General features: G+C 36.5%; 1 long non-coding RNA gene across 1 annotated transcript in view; it reads left to right on the top strand.

Moving 5' to 3' along the window:
- Positions 1–9389: 9389 nt before the first annotated feature.
- Positions 9390–20355, top strand: part of LOC141369068 (uncharacterized) — a 46958-nt gene continuing 35992 nt past the window's right edge. The window contains exons 1-2 of the long non-coding RNA XR_012372612.1: positions 9390–9560; positions 12055–12125. This is a non-coding gene — a long non-coding RNA (uncharacterized lncRNA). The remainder of the gene's footprint in view (positions 9561–12054; positions 12126–20355) is intronic.

The following is a 20355-nucleotide window of genomic DNA, read 5'->3' as shown; positions in this document are numbered from 1 at the left end:
AATTTAAGCCTTGAAGAATCTCTTGGTCTTCATTGATGTGCGTTCAGACTTAAAACTTCACCTTTCAAATTTTTTATGTTAAAGGAATATTCCATTTTTTTAAAAGAAAAATCCAGATAATTTACTCACCACCATGTCATCCAAAATGTTGATGTCTTTCTTTGTTCAGTCCAGAAGAAATTATGTTTTTTGTGGAAAACATTCCAGGATTTTTCTCATTTTAATGGACTTTAATAGAGCCCAACATTCAATACTCAACTCAACACGCAACAGTTCCCTTCAACAAAGTTTCAAAGGACCACAAACGATCCCAAACGAGGCACAAGGGTCTTATCTAGCGAAACGATTGTCATTTTTGACAAGAAAAATAAAACATATGCTCTTTTAAACCACAACTTTTCGTCTAGGTCCGGTCCAGCGCGACCTAACATAAATGCGTAGTGACGTAGGGGGGTCACGTGTTACATATATAAAACGGACATTTGCGGACCATTTTAAACAATAAACTGACACAAAGACATTAATTAATATCATTCGACAACCAACAACGTAGGAACGGTCCTCTTTTCAACACTTGTAAACACTGGGGCGGAGTTTCGCGTTCGTCCTCTGTGACCTCTTGACGTCATGACGTATTGTGTGGGGTCACGCTATCGCATCACGACCGGATTTAGACGAGAAGTTGTGGTTTAAAAGTGGATATTTTTTATTTTTCTTGTCAAAAATGACAATCGTTTTGCTAGATAAGACCCTTTTGCCTCGTTTGGGATCGTTTTTAGTCCTTTGAAACTCCGTTGAAAAAAACCTGTTAAGTGTTGAGTTAAGTATTAAATGTTGGGCTCTATTAAAGTCCATTAAAATGAGAAAAATCCTGGAATGTTTTCCTCAAAAAACATAATTTCTTCTCGACTGAACAAAGAAAGACATCAACATTTTGGATGACATGGTGGTGAGTAAATTATCTGGATTTTTCTTTTAAGAAAATTGAATATTCCTTTAATTGTGCCAAAGTGGGAGCAAGAGATGCAGATGGGGGGGTTTAAAGGGTTGCCTCATATTACCCATCCTTCTCATCACTCCCAATGAATGACTTCAACAGCCATGACCCCAAAACCACTACATTCACGCCAGCCAGTGTATACATTTACCCTGCAAACCCATGCGACCACATTACAAATCAAGTCTCATAAAGAACTTGTGCTTAAAAGTTTACCCCAAAGTCTGAACAAGCTTGGCCTGTAAGTGGGTGGTCCCACTAGTGTTGTTGTAGTCAAGACCACCTAAACTGAGACCAAGGAAGGGTGAGACAAGACAGTAGAGGTTAATTTTAAGCGTTTATTGGGATTTTCTTTTTTATGCATTTTTAAGAAGATTTGGACCTTTCCATAGTCCATTTCAATCATTTTGGGTATTGAGACAATTAATAGCTCATCCTTGTCCTACATATAGAACAGGACATCTTCAGGAAAACTAGTTTAAAGAAGACAAACGTTTTGAAAATCATATTGATGACGTTCAGAGCAATTGGGTCCTGATTGATCAATTGTTAGAAGATTTCCTGTCGAAACAAGGTGTCTCTTCTTTCATGGTTCATTATTATGGATCCAAAGAAAAGCATTTCTTCAGACAATTTACAATGCGTAAGCAATAATGATCTCCTGTGGTTCGTATGCGTCATCCTTTCAGCAGTTTACCGAAATCAAAGCAAAATTCTGAAATTTACGTTTATTTTAGAGCTTAGACCTCCTTGTGAACCGTTTTAGCAGTGTAATAATCAAACAGAAAGGGATAAGAGGAGGGCAGTTGAAGACTGAGAATAAATCACAAAGATGTGGAGCTGCATGTGATTGAAGAATAAAAATGTGCACTCTGTTGTATTGAAAAAAACTGTTGTATTAAAAACAACACAATCTGTCCTTAACCTATTGGTTCCCAAACTTTTTGGAGTGTGTCCCCTTTGTGTAGGGTGCATCTCTTTGTGCCCCCCCCCAAAGAAAATTCATGGCACAAAACAATCTCAAACTTAAAGGGGCCATGGCATGAAAATCTGACACTTTCCATATTTAAGTGTTATGATTGGGTCCCCAAGTGCTTCTATCAACCTAGAAAATGTGAAAAAGATCAACCCATAAACTTAGTTTTGGTAAACTATTCTCTACAAGCACATAAAAAAATAGGTCGTTGAAATTTGGCTCTCCTTATGATGTCATAAGGAGCTCTTATTATAATAATACCACCCCTTAATCTGCACTATCTAATCACAGCACTGCTATTTAGTGCAGAGAAAAGCACAATTGAGTTTTAATTTCAACAAACCACCATCGTGATCAGTGTTTGAACCACATCAGCTTATTTGCATTTTAAAGGACACCCAAAACGGCACATTTTTGCACACACCTACAAAGTGGCAATTTTAACATGCTATAATCAATTATTTATATGGTATTTTGAGCTAAAACTTCACTTTTTGTGCTCTGGGGACACCAAAGATTTATTTGACATCTTAAAAAAAGTCTTGTGCCATGGCCCCTTTAACACACTAATGACACAATGTTCTTTATGCCATTTTGAAGGAGCTAAAATGCTTTGAACATGTAAAATAATTAAGAAAAGTCATGCAAGCACACAAAAGTCATTCAGGCTTTACACTACCATGTATTGTAACATAAATTCCCCTAATTTTTATTAGTCTTCCTGATATGAACTTTGATTTTGAGCTTTTATTAAACTGCAGATGGCTTTCTGCAGGCTTTGGTTTTGGTTAGCTGGTGAGGCCCTCTGGTGGTTTGATTAGGTGTTACAGTCAAATTCTTGAAAAAAACTGAATGGAGTGACGTTCAGTTGAGCATGGTGTAAACATGCAAAACCATATCTCAACTTAATATGTGGCCTATTGTAATAAACATAGTGTAGAATCAAAACATGTCATTGTTATATTATGTTTTAATTAAATAGTGAACTTAATATGCCTGATATATACTTGGAATGAGTCTAGTTTACAGTAGTCTGTTCTCCCAGCTTTTGTTTTGATGGGATGTGTGCCAATGTACTTTCTGCATCCTTCAAGTTTATGTAAAAGAAGGTCACATTCAAAAGTATTCATGTTGTGTTGCTTGCTTTTCTGAAGGGATACAGCCACTATGACATATGGTTTAGGTAAAAGCCTTTAAAATTATATGCAGCTAGTTACCATAAGGTTATCAAACCTCCACCCTTCTACAATGACTGATTTTATGTAGCAAATTGGTTGAGTATGGAGGAAAAAAGCTGCAATAATTCAAGGAAAATAAAAATATATACTTGTAAAAATAGGAAAATAAAAAAGGAATAAATAACTTAGTCCTGATATTGTAGTTTAAATATTCCTTTATTTTCTGTTTAATATATTTGTTTATATTATGTTTATATTTAAACCATTATGTGTTTTCACATTTAAGGGCACCTATTATACAAAATTCACTTTTACAAGGTGTTTGGACATAATGGGCCCTATAAAAAACCCAGCGCAATGTGCGACGCAAGTGTTTTTGCTAGTTTAAGCTCAGCGCAGTTATCATTTTCACGTTCAGCTTCACGTTATTTAAATAGCAAATGCATTTGCGCCCATGGGTGTTCTGGTCTGAAAACGAGGTGTGTTGCTATTTTGAGGTGACTAAAAAAAGACTACACCATTGACCATACAAAACCTGGTCTAAAGTCAATGGCGCAATATTGTTTTTGTTATTTAAGAGCGCATCAGTATTATGCGCCTATAAACAGGACAACAACTTGCGTTTGCTTATCACACACATGGATCTGCAGCAGCACACAAACGTTTTTAAATATGAAAAATTGAAGAATTAAAATGTAAAAGATTATTATTAAGTCTCTTGGACATTGAGTACTGTTAATGTTACAAGGCTTAAAGAGCTGCTTCACCTGTAGCAAGTAATTTAATGTTTTGCTTTAAAAATACTTTATTTGCAGTATTGGCATTTGTTTAGAGTACAAACCTTTTCTTGCGTATTGGTAAATCATTCTGATCATCATACACTGATCATGTAGGCTATCCATTTATAGCAATTAAAAGCCTGCTATTTTTACTGAAAGAAAGCGACTTTAAAGAGAAGGTTTTAATACCAAAAATAACAATTTTGATACAAAAAAAAAAAAATGTTAACACCGATCTTAAACTGGTGGTCTTCTTCCTCCGCCATTTATTTAGGAAATAGGCATGGCACATGCGCAACTGGCTTTTAAAGGGGATGAGAACTGAGACTCATTGGTTTATTGCACATTACGCTCAAAACACACCATTTCTCATTACGAGAAAAGGAACAACCCTTTTTTCCCGTCATTAAATTAGCAAAAGTGGACACACCCTTTTAGACTGTGTGCCATGCACTTAGATCATTAAAATAGGGCCCAATGTGTGTTGGCTTTGTGTGAACACAGCCACCCTACGATGAAAAAATCCATATTAAACTAAAGCAGTAATTTTGTTATCTTATCAAAAAGAGGTCACAATGTCAGGTATTAATCAAATCTATTTTAACTGAAAGTGTTCACTGTCTGTTGGTAAGGAGCTGTAGCTAATTTGCATTTAAAGGAAAACACCACCGTTTCTCAATATTTTACTATGTTCTTACCTCAACAAATTAATTCATACCTATTATTATTCAGTGCGTGCACTTAATCTTTGTACAGCGCATCGTGAATGTGTTAGCATTTAGCCTAGCCCCATTCATTCCTTAGGATCCAAACACTTCTATCTTTTCCCTATTTAAAGACATGAGTTTAGTAAGAGCTACAAGAGTAAGTATGGTTGCACAAAATAGGAAGAGCACTTAGTTTGCAGCACTTCGACCTCAGGCGCAGTAAAATTGAAGGAAGTTTGAGCGAGAGGGGGAGTAGTCAGGAGTGATGATGTTACTGCGCACCGAGGTCGAAGTGCTGCAAACTAAGTGCTCGTCCGCCATACAATATAGTTCTCATTTTTTATCCGGTTAAAAATCGCATGTTTTGTGCCACCATACTTACTCGTGTAACTACTCATGTAACAGTCTTTAAATAGGAAAAACATGGAAGTGTTTGGTTGCTTCTAAATTCATCCCTGTTTGGATCCTAAGGAATGAATGGGGCTAGGCTAAATGTTAACACATTCACGAGGCGCTGTACAAAGATTAAGTGCACGCATTGAAAATAGATAGGTATGTGTTAATTCGTCTAAGTTGAGGTAAGAACATAATAAAAAAACGGTAGTGTTTTCCTTTAAAGGTACAGACATTAAAAGCCCTATTTTAACGATCTAAGCGCAACGTCTAAATGGGCGTGTCCGAATCCACTTTTGCTAATTTAATGACGGGAAAAATGGTTTGTGTGCCAAGCGCATGGTCAAAAAGGGTTGGTCCTATTTTTTTATGATTAATGGGAGTATTTTGGGCGTAACGTGCAATAAACCAATGAGAGTCTCAGCTGTCATCCCCTTTAAAAGCCTGTTGCGCTGGCGCTATGTCGAATCCCTATTTAGATGACGGACTTTGTAAACTGAAAAACTAAGCGGAGGAAGAAGATCCCCAGTTTAAGATTAATGTTAAATAATTGTGTTGTTTTACACTTGTATTGAAATTGTAATTTTTTCATTAAAACCTTTAAAACCCGTTTTCTTTTAGTCATGGAAGTAAAAAATCAGGCTTTTAATTGCTTTAAATGGCCATCCAATATCATCAAAAAATAATTTACAAGTATGTAAGAAAATGTTTGTACTCTAAAAATACTTTATTTGTTACAAACAGGAGATAAAGAATTTACAAACGGCTCTCCGCAAGGTTCAGCACTTGGACAGCGTCAGTTTTTTTAAGCATTACTTAAAAATGTTTCTCATCTCACCATATCCACAGGTACAGAGTCATCATATACAATAAATCCGTGAGGTAGCATTTGAAAACAGATGCATTTGTTTAAAGCAAAGCATTTATTTACTTACCAGGCTGCAGGTGAAGCAGCTCTTTGTGCCTTCTAATGTCTCATAATTAGTCCTCATTTATGTCCAAGAGACTCAATAATAATCTTTTACATTCAATCCTTTAATCTTTCATATTTAAAAGCGTTTTTGTGCTGCTGCGCATTCATGTATGTGTTAAGCAAACCCGCGTTGTCGTCCCGTTTAGGCGCATATTACTAATGCGCTCTTTAAATAACAAAAAAACATATTGCGCCATTGACTTTAGACTTTAGAGCAGGTTTTTGTTGGTCAATGGCGTAGTCTATTTTAGTTGCCTCAAAATAGCAACGCGCCAACAATGCGCCTGAACACACCACGTTTTCAGACCAGAACGCCCATGGGCGCAAATGCATTTGCTATTTAAACAACGCAGCGCTAAACGTGAAAATGATAATTGCGCAGGGTGGAAACTAGCAAAAGACACTTGTGTCGCGCATTGCGCTGCATTGCGCGGGGTGTAAGATAGAGCACTATAAGTGTTTTTGTTCCCACCAAAATAGGGTCATTCTGGACATGCTGTTATAAATGATCTGTGGGGTATTTTGAGCTGAAACTTTACAGACACATTCTGGGCACACCTGAGCCTTATATCACATCTTGTAAAAAGGCCATATTAGGTGCCCTTTAAAGATTCCCACATATATATTCATTTATTTCCTTTTACATTTCCTAATAACATTTCTGTATTCAACATGAAAATTTCAGAGGCAGTGCTTGAGTAGCTCCATCATTCATTAATTCATTCATTCATTCATTCTACAGAGTGACACCCAAACTAATATATCATGAGATTTAGCTGAAAACAAGAATAAAATCTATATAAAACTATTCAACTTCTGTTTGTTCTTGTATGCTGTATGTTTGTATCATATATCTCAGTGAATCTTTAGTATTTGATTCATGTGCATTCACTTTTCTTTTCCATTTCTCGCCTTTTCACATCTCCACCTTTGAACTCTTTTATGTTGATGATGCCAGAGTTGGACATCAAGAGTGCCTCATACCACACATCCTTCTCATCATCCCCAATGCCCCAAACAGCCTTGACCTCCAAACCTTCACTATATACAAGCCACAGTCAGTGTATACATTTACCCTGCACGTCCAAGCTAACACATGACAAATCAAAGGTCTAATAAACAGCTCACACTGAACAGTTTACCCCAAAGGATGAAAATAAACGAACTCGGCCTGTGAGTGGGTGGTCCCACGTCTTCATGTGAGGCCTAGAAGCTCAACTGCTTCCTCTAAGCTCTTTGGGTGGCATTTACACCCTCCTCTTCCCCCACCCAAAATGCACATAGCAGTGGTAAATGAATTCATCAAGCTAGTGCCATATAACTTAAACTGTGTATTATCTCCTTTATGATAAAAATTTTAGCAAATTTTACAAACTTTATTTTTTCGGTTGTTTATTACTTGAAGTCTAAAATAAGTCTGCATGTGTGACCCTGTCTGTAAAATCCAGTCTGAAGTATTACAATGCAATTTTGGGATTAGGAGCAAAGTTTGTTGATTTCACTAATTTATTTTAATCTTTGACATAATCTTACTCAGTCAATTTTAAAAATATCAAGGTTATATTTTTACATTATGTGAATGATTTTATGTAGAAAACAGTAAATCACAAAAATGACAGGCAGAGTCACATACAGTCCTGAAATGGTCCGCAGACCGCAGCGGTGGTAAGCTTTTATAGAGTACTCCTTTGTACCTAAAGAGGTCATATAAGTTCCTCAGAGGTACATATTGGTATCAAATGTATGTGCCTAAATGGTATATATTAACATGTTATAATATAAAGGGTATTGCGCCAGTGACATCTTTAGACCATTTTTTCTTAGTGATAGTTATATAACATTGTGTATATTGATTTGTTTTTTATTGATTTTGTTATGTGCATGTCTTAATAGTAAATGTATTATGCATTAACAGCCCATGTTTATGCTGTGGTGATTTAATTAAGTCGTGTCTCTTGTTAAGTATAAATCTTTTCTAACCTTAGCACGTTTTAAAATGTTATTACGGACTTAACCACAGGAAAAGATTAACTTCCTGAGATCTTGGGAGTCGATTATAACTAAATCCTTTAGTGTTTTTATGCTGAAATAGTCTTTGCATTGTGATTTTATTATTATTGTGTTAAATTACTAGCCAACATAATCTCTGTTATGAGTATCTTAGCTTAGTACAGTTAAAGTGGACCTGTTACAGACCTGTGCCTTTCAATTCACCATTTTAAGGAACATTTGCAGGGAATTTTGATTTGCAAATGTGTTTTATGTGAACGGAGTCTTGTATCTGTTGGCCTTGAGTCTGTTTGACTGTCCTCATTGGATTCCAGCTGTCCACATGAATATTTTCTCAGTGTGGAGAAAATTGGCAGTGTCCGTCGCTCGGTTCCCATCACCTCCACAGACTAAATAAACAGACAAACCACCCAGCAAGGCCATCATAGGAGCAGAACGACCTCTGCTTTTTTGTCCCTCATAAGCCCTTTCATTGGCTTTACTCTATCATTCTCTGGCTTTGCATTATCTGTGAACGGATCTGGATGGGATAGTGTCCATCAATGCAAGCATCGCTTTATCCCAGCCTAAATATGTTTTGATGCTTTTTTCCTAAACACATGCCACAAATGGTTTGTTTACTTATTTAATTATAACATCCACATAATAAAATAATAGTGATATATGGTTAATACATAATTCATATTTATTACACAGCTTTATGGATTACTTTTGGCTGCATACTGGTGATACATTCATTGAATTTTCTTGCTGACACATCTGAGCTGACATGCACCCTGCGTGAATACTGTAACTGGTTATTCAGGTGCTAAAATTGTTTAAAGTAATAAAAGATTTCAGAAATGTAACAAACCAACATTACATTACTTAAAACCTTACCTTTAAACTGCATTTTTAAGTTGTTATTTGTTATCAACGCACTTTCGTTGATTTTACTGGTTATTTAACATTAAAAATTGGAATCATTTCATCTTATGTTGCTAATATGACATCACTATATAGTTATACAATATGTAAAATATTCATAGGTATAATATGTTACAAATATAAAAAAAACAGCCATGTCTTATTTCTTTTGGTAATTTCATTTCGTATGCTCCAAACAATCTTTCCAAATAAAGATTTATCCTATGGTTTAAGAGCATTATCTTTTTCATACATGTTAAAATAGCCTAATGCGTATCAGCATTTTTGATGGCTCCATGAAAAAAATCAGTTTTGTCTTCACAAAAAAATTATTTTACAAGTCATGAAAGCTGAAACTTGACGATTACTTACAGTACAGGTGAACTAATCAGCTTCTGCGTGAGGAAGAGATTTTTTCATTTGACGCACACGCGTTGCCGTGGTTACGTTACGTCTGACAAGAAGTTAACTTCCGGTCTGTGCTTGTTTGTCCGGCTAGTGACTAAACTGACCTTTGGATCAAATAAATACCTTGGGGGAAAAAATCGGTTTAAAGACGATGGGAGACACTCGGATCACCGCTGTGTGAATTTGGGAGCCAGGCAAGAATTTAAGGATCTGTATAGTGAACATTGTATAGCGTACATTATTTTCACATTGACGTTAACTTTAATGGTTTGCTTTAGCTATGATTTGATTTACTTGTTATATTTTTACTTGTTAATAATCTAATGAGGGACTCTGCTTATAGATTTTATGCGGAGGTCTACCGAAGTCAAGTTTGGTCCACAAAAGCCTTTTGTTTATGTTTGTTTATGTCGCTGAAACCCTAAGTAATATTGATACGCTATCAACTAATGTGGGAGTGTCCTTACAACCTATTGCCTTAATGTACACACAGTTCATTTTTACATTGAAAAAGCTGCACTTGGTATTATTCGTCACCTGCATTACCCACGCAAGAGTGCAGCGAATCATTTAGTGGATTTAAAGGATTGAATGAGAAAACTAGATGGTTGGTTGTATTTTTTCAGGGAATTGATTAGAGAGAAAAAAGTAGTTGTTTCGTTCAGAAATGGAGCTGTGTGAAAGCTAACAGATATTCTGCCCAAACTGTTAAAGTGACGTCATAAGAGAAAGACCAACATTTTAGAGGGGATGTATATTTTCAGGTTTTTACATTGTTCGATTGACTTGCACAACCAGCAGCAGTGCTGTAACATGCTTAAAAATTATGATCATAAAATGAAAATAAAACCTTTAAAAACAATATACTTTCATACGATTTCATAAAAGCTATTTATTTGTAAAAAAAAGTAACTTTGAAAAAAAAGAAACTCACAGGAACTTTGCTGTCAGTAAATAAGCACCTCAAGTGACCAAAAGCATCTCCCTGGCAGTGGAGGACCAATACCAATTTTAAGCACACAAGTGCAAGCAAAAGATCAAAACATAAACTGCAAGCAGGCTCATTAACTATCACTGTGACACTGGGAACCAATCAGAGAAGCATAGCAGCCCTTAACAATTTGCATATCATGGTATAGGTCAAGGGTCTCCAACCTTTTTGGGAGCAAGGGCAATGGATGAAACAATGTGGAGGGCTACTTTTTTGATATTGTCAATGTCTACTCAAAACTTGTATTGTTTTATTGTTGATATGTTTTATCATTGTTTAAAATGTTAAAATACATAAAATAAGCCAAACAAATATAAAAATGTGTAATAAATAAATATTAAAATTGAGGCAATTAATAGAATGTATTTTGGCGGGCAACTCACAGACTCTGTGTGGGCAACCTGGTGCCCGTGGGCATTATGTTGGAGACCACTGGTATAGATTATGTGACCCTGTCTGTGAAATCCAGGCTAGTCTCATAATCTTATTTTGAGATTTGATGCATGAAAGTTTGAGTTTACTCATTCATTTTATATTGATTTCTATCGTTCATATAAAAGATATGAATGTTATAATTTTACTGAATAATTTTTACTTTATGTAGAATGGTATTATGCAGAAAACAGTAAACCACAAAAAATTACATTCACCAGACAATTTGGCTACTAAATTTTACTGATTCACTATCTAGAGAGCTAGGGAATTGATTTAAACACATCATTCACGCCCAGTTTGCTACTTGGTAAAATCTCTGCTTTTCTTTTCTTTCTTTGGTCTCCTTGGTTGTTTGGGCCAATATATGTATATATCAAATTAGGTTAGGGTATTGGCCTAGTAAAGAAATGCAATGCTGACTTTATCCACTACATTATGTCAGCCAAGCAATACAACTAATAGAGAATGTGGCAAGATGCCGGGCACAACAAGCACATTTTCACTGTTAAAAAAAAAAGAAAGCAAGCTACAGTATGCTTGCACAGTAAATAGTATCCCAATTGAAAGAGGGAGGAAACATTAAAAAATGATAACATTTGGCAAAGGTGTTCTGTAAAGACCAGCCAGTCATGCAGATGTTTTATATAAAGACACACTATTATCTGTATTCAGGTCTTTATTCAGGATGATAAAACAGCAAATGTATTTTGTTATTTTTATATTATATTTTTATACCGCTCAACATTAAAAGAGCAGTTTATGTGTAGTATGTCAATACTACTTGACCTATCCAAAAGGCAGATTTTCTGTTGCGATTGAAATGTTGGCACCAATAGAGGGCAGTCTAACTGTGCAAAAAGGCCACTTTTAATAATCTATGTTTGATGTGTATAATGCATTAGAATTTAAATCACCTGGAGTTGAAAAAGCCCTGGGGAAGTCATCAGCATATTTTTTGTTTGCTTTAGTATGTTTACTAGTTTAAAAATCAAAACGTTACACTCTAGGAAGTTCCCGGCATAACATTTGGCTCTATCCGAAAACTTTGAATCAGGCACATTGGTGCTTGCTTGCTTTTCGTGCAGTTTGGCATCACTTGGCATGATCGTTGGCACCAACACTGGATGCCTGAGATTAATGTATTCACAGAGGTGTTTTAATGTTTGATTTTGTACATGAATGCCTCACTGTGTTTCAAGGGATTGTTGTGAATAGTTTAGCCTACGTGGTAATTTCCCATCGACGCTCTCCTTGAAAATCTTTCCGACATCTTTTGAGCTCATTTTGCTATTCTTTTTCAGAGTTGGAATGATGAAACGTGTCTGTGTGGTGTTCTGAATGAAAAGATACAGACGATGTCTGCAGGCCTGCGGTAAGTCTGGGTTTCCCCAGCTGCCTTTGCTTGTTTATGCTTCCATTTCGATGTGGTTAGAGGACAAGGTGCCCGTCAACACAGGTGTGCAAACCACAGTGACTAACAAAGAGAGTGTATTATTAAAACTCATGCAGACATTCATTTTTTTTTTAACTTCAATTTGTATCAATATACAACCTAAGAGGCACAATAAGATTCAAACTTTTGCCTTCAGAACTGCCATAATTCTACGTGGCATTGATTCAACAAGGTGCTGAAAGCATTCTTTTAAAATGTTGGCCCATATTGATAGTATAGCATCTTGCAGTTGATGGAAATTTGTGGTATGCACATCCAGGGCACGAAGCTCCCGTTCCACCACATGATCTATTGGGTTGAGATCTGTTAACTGTGGGGGTCATTTTAGTACAGTGAACTCATTGTCATGTTCAAGAAACCAATTTGAAATGATTCGAGCTTTGTGACATGATGCATTATACTGCTGGAAGTAGCCATCAGAGGATGGGTACATGGTGGTCATAAAGGGATGGACATGGTCAGAAACAATGCTCAGGTAGGCCGTGGCATTTAAACGATGCCCAATTGCACTAAGGGGCCTAAAGTGTGCCAAGAAAACATCACCCACAACATTATACCACCACCACCAGCCTGCACAGTGGTAACAAGGCATGATGGATCCATGTTCTCATTCTGTTTACGCCAAATTCTGACTCTACCATCTGAATGTCTCAACAGAAATCGAGACTCATCAGACCAGGCAACATTTTTCAAGTCTTCAACTGTCCAATTTTGGTGAGCTCATGCCAATTGTAGCCTCTTTTTCCTATTTGTAGTGGAGATGAGTGGTACCCGGTGGGGTCTTCTGCTGTTGTAGCCCATCCTGCTCAAGGTTGTGCGTGTTGTGGCTTCACAAATGCTTTGCTGCATACCTCACGAGTGGTTATTTCAGTCAAAGTTGCTCTTCTATCAGCTTGAATCAGTCCGTCCATTCTTCTCTGACCTCTAGCATCAACAAGGCATTTTCGCCCACAGGACTGCTGCATACTAGATGTTTTTCCCTTTTCACACCATTCTTTGTATACCCTAGAAATGGTTGTGCGTAAAAAAATCCCAGTAACTGAGCAGATTGTGAAATACTCAGACCGGCCCGTCTGGCACCAACAACCATGCCACGCTCAAAATTGCTTAAATCACCTTTCTTTCACATTTTGGCATTCAGTTTGGATATCATGAGATTGTCTTGACCAGGACCACACCCCTAAATGCATTGAAGCAACTGCCATGTGATTGGTTGATTAGATAATTGCATTAATGAGAAATTGAACAGGTGTTCCTAATAATCCTTTAGGTGAGTGTATAACCTTGATATCCTTAACATTGATTACAGTCATGTCAAGGATTGAAATTAATGTAAAAACAATGCTTTGATGTTCTTAATCTCATAAAACTTTAGCCTGAATTTCACAGACAGGGTCACGTATTTATCTGTACACAACACATACAACTAAACTTTAAGAAAAGCAGAGATTGATAGTGGTAGCATTCACCTCTCAACAGCACCATCTAGTGATAAAATACCTTTCTAGCTGCAGATTTGTAGTTTAATGCATGTGCAAACTGCAAAAGTATGCACTTTGTATCTTACCAAAGAGGTAAAAACACTGCAATACCACACGAGAAATGGTTTAATACTGATAGTCAGTCTGTTACTCATTCGGTTTCCTGCTTGGGGTAAAACCTGTTTTTGAATCAAGTTGTTTATTTTCTGATTTCACTAAATCCCTTGGTCTTGAGTCAGGCTGTATGCAGCTACAAAGAGCAGCTGTGTCAGCGCACAAGTGTTTCATCAAAACTGTCCGTCTTGCTCGGGGATAGCAAGCACGAGCTCCAGACCTTTGTACATCTGTAATGTTTTTCAACTTTGCAAACTCCCTGCAATATAGCAAACATAACCTACAATGAATGGAAATGAAAGGCAGCCCACAGAGACACCACAACTGAAACATGCAAGAAAAACTGGCACACTCATTTCTCGGGATCATCTTCTTCACTACCCACAAAGCCACTAATATGTCAGCGATGTACAGTTCGTATACGGGCACCATATATGGACAGACATTTAAACCCAGAGCATCCGAGGACACATATGGTGCGGTTTTTAGCGCTACACATGTTGTGCTGGCCACATAAAATGGCTCTGCCAGTCTCCTCACTACGTTCATTATGTTTTACTACCTCTCATGTGCGTTTAATTATAATCTTGACAGTCTCTTACCCAGAGTGCCATGCATGTGGCACACACAAACAGCAACTTTATGAATATTGCCTCTGCTATTTCCAACCCAGACGGCTCTGCCCTGCGAAATGTAATAATACGAAAGGGCCAGCATAGAAAGATATACATCCCCAAACGGAGCCCCTTGACGCACACAATACAACTCCGACATGGCTGGCATTCAAACTGTTTATGTTTTAACCAAACAAACCACTTCTAAACACTGGGTTTGCATTACAAGTTCATATTTAGGCCCTTCTGTAAACATCATTGGCCAGAATGAATCAATTAAAAGAGCATTACGTTAGTTCCTGTTTATTTAAAACATGTTTACACTCCAGGGGCCTGCCCGAATATTCATATTGTTCCTGCGCTGGATCGGGACCTAGAAATTGCAAACACATTTGTTAGTTCGAAGCCGTTTCTGTAAATATTGATCTGCACTCTGTATAATGAGGTCAGTGAAATAATGAGGATAAACAAGACCTATAGGGAGAGATCAGGTTTTGTATTGAAAAGGCCTGCGATGGTTTTAATATTTGGACATAATAATGTCGTCATCTTTTCCAGCCACATCAACGGCTAATAGAAATAGAAATGTAATCTTTTGACCCACGCTGTGAAGGAGAGACCATTGCCAGTCGCCATAAATGTAAAGCGCACACACTTCTAATTAATCAGCCCTATTCAATTCAAGCAACAATGGGCGCTCATCCTCCGGCCACCCAAGCAGCACAGCAGATCATGTGTTCCTACTTTTGTTCTCACCCAAAATCTTCCCTCCCCCTCTTTGCTTGCCCTATATAGACACTGCTTGTTCGGATTGTTGCCATCCAAACGCAGCTATCTCTCGTTGAACGTGTCAGCTGTTATCTCGCCCCTATATTTTATAAAGACTATTTAGGGGGGAGGACGATCTCTCTCCGAACTGCTCCGACAGTCGAGTTCCTGTCCCTTTAAATCTCAGTCTCGATCAGCTCTGATAAAGTTTATAGAATTGGGTGGGAGGGAAAAAGTCAGACCCCACATTTTGTATCGCACAGTGCCAGTGCCGTTTGGCTCCTGCGGCTCATGAAACGCAGCCAAAGCCAGACATGAATGAGAGACAGTCTTATCACTTCTGCGATCAGCTCGCACTCTTCCCTCGCTGTGTCCTGTTTCCTCCCGCTGAACATGTTTAGGACGTCACCGAGCTGTTTAGGAAGACCAAGCTGAACTACATCAGCTGTTCTTATCTTATTGCTTCCCATTAGAAACTGTCGAAAGTTCTGGACCTCCAGTGAGGCAGAGATGTTTGTAGTTTTTGTGGTCGTAGACACTTTGCACCCTCGGTTCATGCATCAGGTTTTTTGTATTATAACTTGTTATGTGCCAGATGATACAGTTTATTGCATTTAGGAGATCCTTTTATCCAAAGCGACTGTGAATTCAAGCAATACATTTTATCTTTTCCCCCTTGGAATCGAACCAACAACCTTTTTACATTACTTAATTTACAAATTGTGCTACAGGAACGTTATATGCTCATTTTCCAGCTCCCACAGAGTTAAACCCTTTTGGAATCCATTCAGCTGATCTCCGGGTCTGGCACTTCCACTTTTGGCGTAGCTTGGCATGGTCCATTGAGTCTGATTAGACCATTAGCATCGCACTTAAAATGACCAAAGAGTTTTTATATTTTTCCTATTTAAAACTTGAGTCTTCTGTAGTTACATCGTGTACTAAGACTGACGGAAAAAGTATAAATGAAAACCACCGTAGGACCTACGCACAACTATAATGAGCCCTTAAGGGGACTATTTTCAGCTGCTGCGTAATATCATTGCGCTTCCTGCAAAAGTCCCTCCAAAAGCGCAGTGTCACTTTATTAATATATCAGGATGCTGCTTTTCATTTCTTTTTTATATCTTAGGTCAGTGTTTCTCAACCCTGGTCCTCAAGGACCCCCTTCCAGAAAGTTTTAGATGTCTCCTAATTTAAAACACCTGAACTAACTCATCAGACTCTTTCCAGAATGTCTCCCTAACAAGCTAATCATTTAAATCAGGTGTGTTAATTAAGGAGACATCTAAAACATTCTGGAAGGTGGTCACGCTTTTATTAAGTGCTGATATTGAGATGACTGATTGGATTCAAATAAGCATTATGATAGGGAGACAAATTATTATGAGGGGATGGCGATCAACACGGTCACCGTCCTTTCAAGAATGGGTTGCAGAATTGGGAAAGGTGGCAGCATGTGAAAAAATGTCATATAGTTTTTCAAGAAAAAAAAAAGGTTGTTAAGGTTAGGCAGATATTTGGCATTTCTTGAGGATCCCTAAAGTCCTTGTGCTAAGACACTTTGTAAGAATGTAAATGACTTATTTTGTTGTATTGTGTGCTTTCTTTTTGATTGTATTTAGTAGTTTTTGTTAGATCAATAATAGTAATCTACAAATATTTTTACATGTTGTTTACGTGGGTTAGAGAAAAGAGTTAACAAAACATTTTATTATTTATTCATTGAGTATGTTGTTTGCCTAATAAAGGAAATAAAAAGTATGAATCAAGATGTTTTTTACATGCATATCATTTCTTTTTTTGAGTATTGGAGAACTGGGGCAAAAGTAATGCGGGACGAAATTAACAAAGCGATTTTCTCAGAGCCCTGATAACATTTGCATCCCAAACTACAACAGCATCTTACACAACCCCTGACAGAGCTGACAAATATTGCGTTATTTACTCATCGTTTTCCACGTGTAGAGACAGAAAAGTGTTTTCAACCATGATGAGTAAATTCCTAAAGCGGTCATTTTGTTCCTATAACGTGTTGTGTTTCTGATTTCATGTGTTAAAATACTGATCAATCTACAGGTTGTTTAGTGACCTAACACATCCTAAAGTTTCACTTCTCAGAGTTTTTCAAAATAAAAGTAAAATGGGTTTAAATGTGAAGAGATCCTGTTGGGACGAAAGTAACACTTGTTACTTTTACCCCGCTGCTAATACTGATGCATATGTTGAAAATTGATATTATTCTAATTTGATTTCATTTCATGTTCATAGTGTTCAAACTGTTGAAAATGTTTTTATTCTCAACAGTTTAAGTTTGTACTGTTGGTTGCTTTTAAATCATTTGATAAAACTGAAATTTAAAATGAAAATGTAATTTCATTATTTTTTACAAAGATAAATTACAAAATATGTTTGCAGTTACATATTAACGGGGTCATAGTGATGTATATTTAATAAAAACAAGTGTAACACAAAAAAATCTATCTTGTTTTGCTGTGTTACTTTCGTCCTTGCAAGTAACAATGCACTACTTATGTTTAAAGTGAAATTATACTGAAGTTGTTTTACATTTTTACAAAATTCCACCTGGTATTGATAGACCACACTTGTGAGTTATTGACCACAGCAAAAATATATCTCTGTCTATAACATTATTTTTTTAAAAATTAAGTTTTTCTGAAAAATTGTTTTCTCCCCTATTAATTTTTTTTTACAAAAAATGAATTTGGACCATAATTGGATTTAACAGACGTCAATGACAAATACTAACCAAATATTCTGTATGTTGTTATTGGGATGAAGTAAACATCTGCAAAGATGTTTTAACATAAATATTTATTATGACTGAAACATGAACACCATACACTGTCAAAAAAGGTCCCTATAGCTGTAACTGAGGAGGTACCCTTTTAGGTACATATATACATTTGGTATCAATATGTACTTTTGACCATTTCTTTTGACAGTGTAGATGGGTTGAAACATTAAAAATGTTTGGTTGTTTAACTCAGTGGTTCCCAAACTTTTTCAGCGTGTGACCCCCCTTGTGTACGATGCATTCCTTTGCGGCCCCCCAAAGAAAATTTTTGACAAAAAACTGTTCTAAAACTCAACATTTTAATAAAAAAACATTAAATTATACAAAAAAGTAGTGCTTTTGGTTAGTAGCCTTATTTTTTTTAGGTTTAATTACACAGAATTCATGATAAATTAATGTATTTCATAAAATGTCATAAAACTGGGGCCCCCTGGCACCATCTCGTGGCCCCCAGTTTGAAAACCCCTGGTTTAACTTTTCTGTCACACCATTCAAATTTTGATTCTGATAGAGAAGAACAGAGGGACCTTTAACCTTAAAGAGATGTTTCAAGCAAACATACAAAGTTGATCAATTTAAATTATATTATTCGACTTAACAAATTTGAAATTACAAATACTTACTAGTCTGTTTAAATTGATTCAGTAATGAGTTGGTCATTAGATGCCATGTGAGTGTTTGAAGAAATATTGCAGTTTATTGTTAATATTAACAGCATCTGTGCCGTATAGTAATTGACATGCCACAGATGTTGCGACTAAAGCTCACTTGCGTTTTGAAATGAACTTTAATGAGGAAGCAATTATCACTTGCACCATACGCTGCGTTTCTTCTGCACAGATTTGTACAATTCTAGCCGTTTTGACAAAGCGACACCTTTCGCATGTCCCCTTTTGAGAAAGTAAACTTTTGACATGTAGAACGTGATCGTGCCCTACGGCCTCCGTTTTTGCTCTCTGACATCTGCAATACTAAGGGGCCTCGGCAGTAACTTCAAAAGCCAGAAGTGTATCAGATACAGACAGGCCCGAGGTAGCTGACAGATGAGCCCGTGTTGTGGGAAGCGGAGGAATTTACAGCACATGCCTTTCATCTCCATAGGTGGGCTTATTGTACTGAAGACACCGGCCTGGGGAGTCACAACAATAAAACAGGAAGTGTAGAGCTGTTGTAGCTAAACTGCCTTCCCTCCTCTCACCTAATCACATCACACTTCGGCTTCAAAAAAGTATTTATTCAGCCAACGTCGTGTGACTTTTATCATGAATGACTGCTTTTCTTTGCAGTGACGACATTGTTATTGTGTAATGCATACAAAAACTTCAATACGTGAGCCTGTTTGTGAAATCCAGGGGAAAGTGTTATAATCTAATTATGAGATTAGGATCAGAGTTTAATTACAATATTTGTCCCTACTCAGTCAATATTATATATAGCATATATTTTTACAGAATTTGTTTACATTATAAAGGATGAGTTCATGTAGAAAACACACTGCAAAAAATGATTTTCAAGAAAAAAATTATCAATATTTTTGTCTTGTTTTTAGTAAAAATATCTAAAAATTCTTAAATTAAAATGCTTTTTCTTGATGAGTAAAACGAGACAAGAAAATAAGTCTAGTTTTTAGACCAAAAATATAAAATTTAAGTAATTTTGTGCATAAAACAAGCAAAAAATCTGCCAATGGGGTAAGCAAATTTTTCTTGATTTTAGGGGCAGTTTCCCAGACAGGGCTTAGCTTAAGCCAGGACTAGATCTGAGTTTAATTAGGAAATATAACTAGTTTTAACAAACTTACCTTACTAAAAACATTACTTGCATGCATTTTGAGGCAAAACAAAGGGCACTGATGTATTTTAAGATATGTCAGTGCAAGTTGTTTTCAGTTTGGACACCTCTTACATTTATTTTAGTCTAGAACTAGTCTAATCCCTGTCCGCGAAACTGCCCCTTTGTGTTTAAGAAAAATGTTCAAGATTTTTTTGCTTACCCCATTGGCAGATTTTTTTTGCTTGTTTTATGCCCAAAATCACTTAAATTTTGATATGTTTGGTCTAAGAACTAGACTTATTTTGTTGGGTCATTTTGCTGATCAAGCATCTTAATTTAAGAATTTTTAGATATTTTTACTGAAAGCAAGACAAAAATACTAAGATTTTTTTTTCTTGAAAATCTTTTTTTGCAGTGCACACACAAACACTGCAAAAAAATGACTTTCTTAGTATTTTTGTCTTGTTTTCAGTAGAAATATCTAAAAAAATAATAAGTCTAGTTTTTAGACAAAAATATACAATTCAAGTAAATTTAAACTTAAAACAAGCAAAAATATCTGCCAATGGGGTGAGAAAAAA

This window comes from Misgurnus anguillicaudatus, chromosome 2 (genome assembly GCF_027580225.2).
Source record: "Misgurnus anguillicaudatus chromosome 2, ASM2758022v2, whole genome shotgun sequence".
NCBI lineage: Eukaryota > Metazoa > Chordata > Actinopteri > Cypriniformes > Cobitidae > Misgurnus > Misgurnus anguillicaudatus.
The sequence above is the reverse complement of the archived record's forward strand: the minus strand, read 5'-3'. Positions and strand labels throughout refer to the sequence as shown.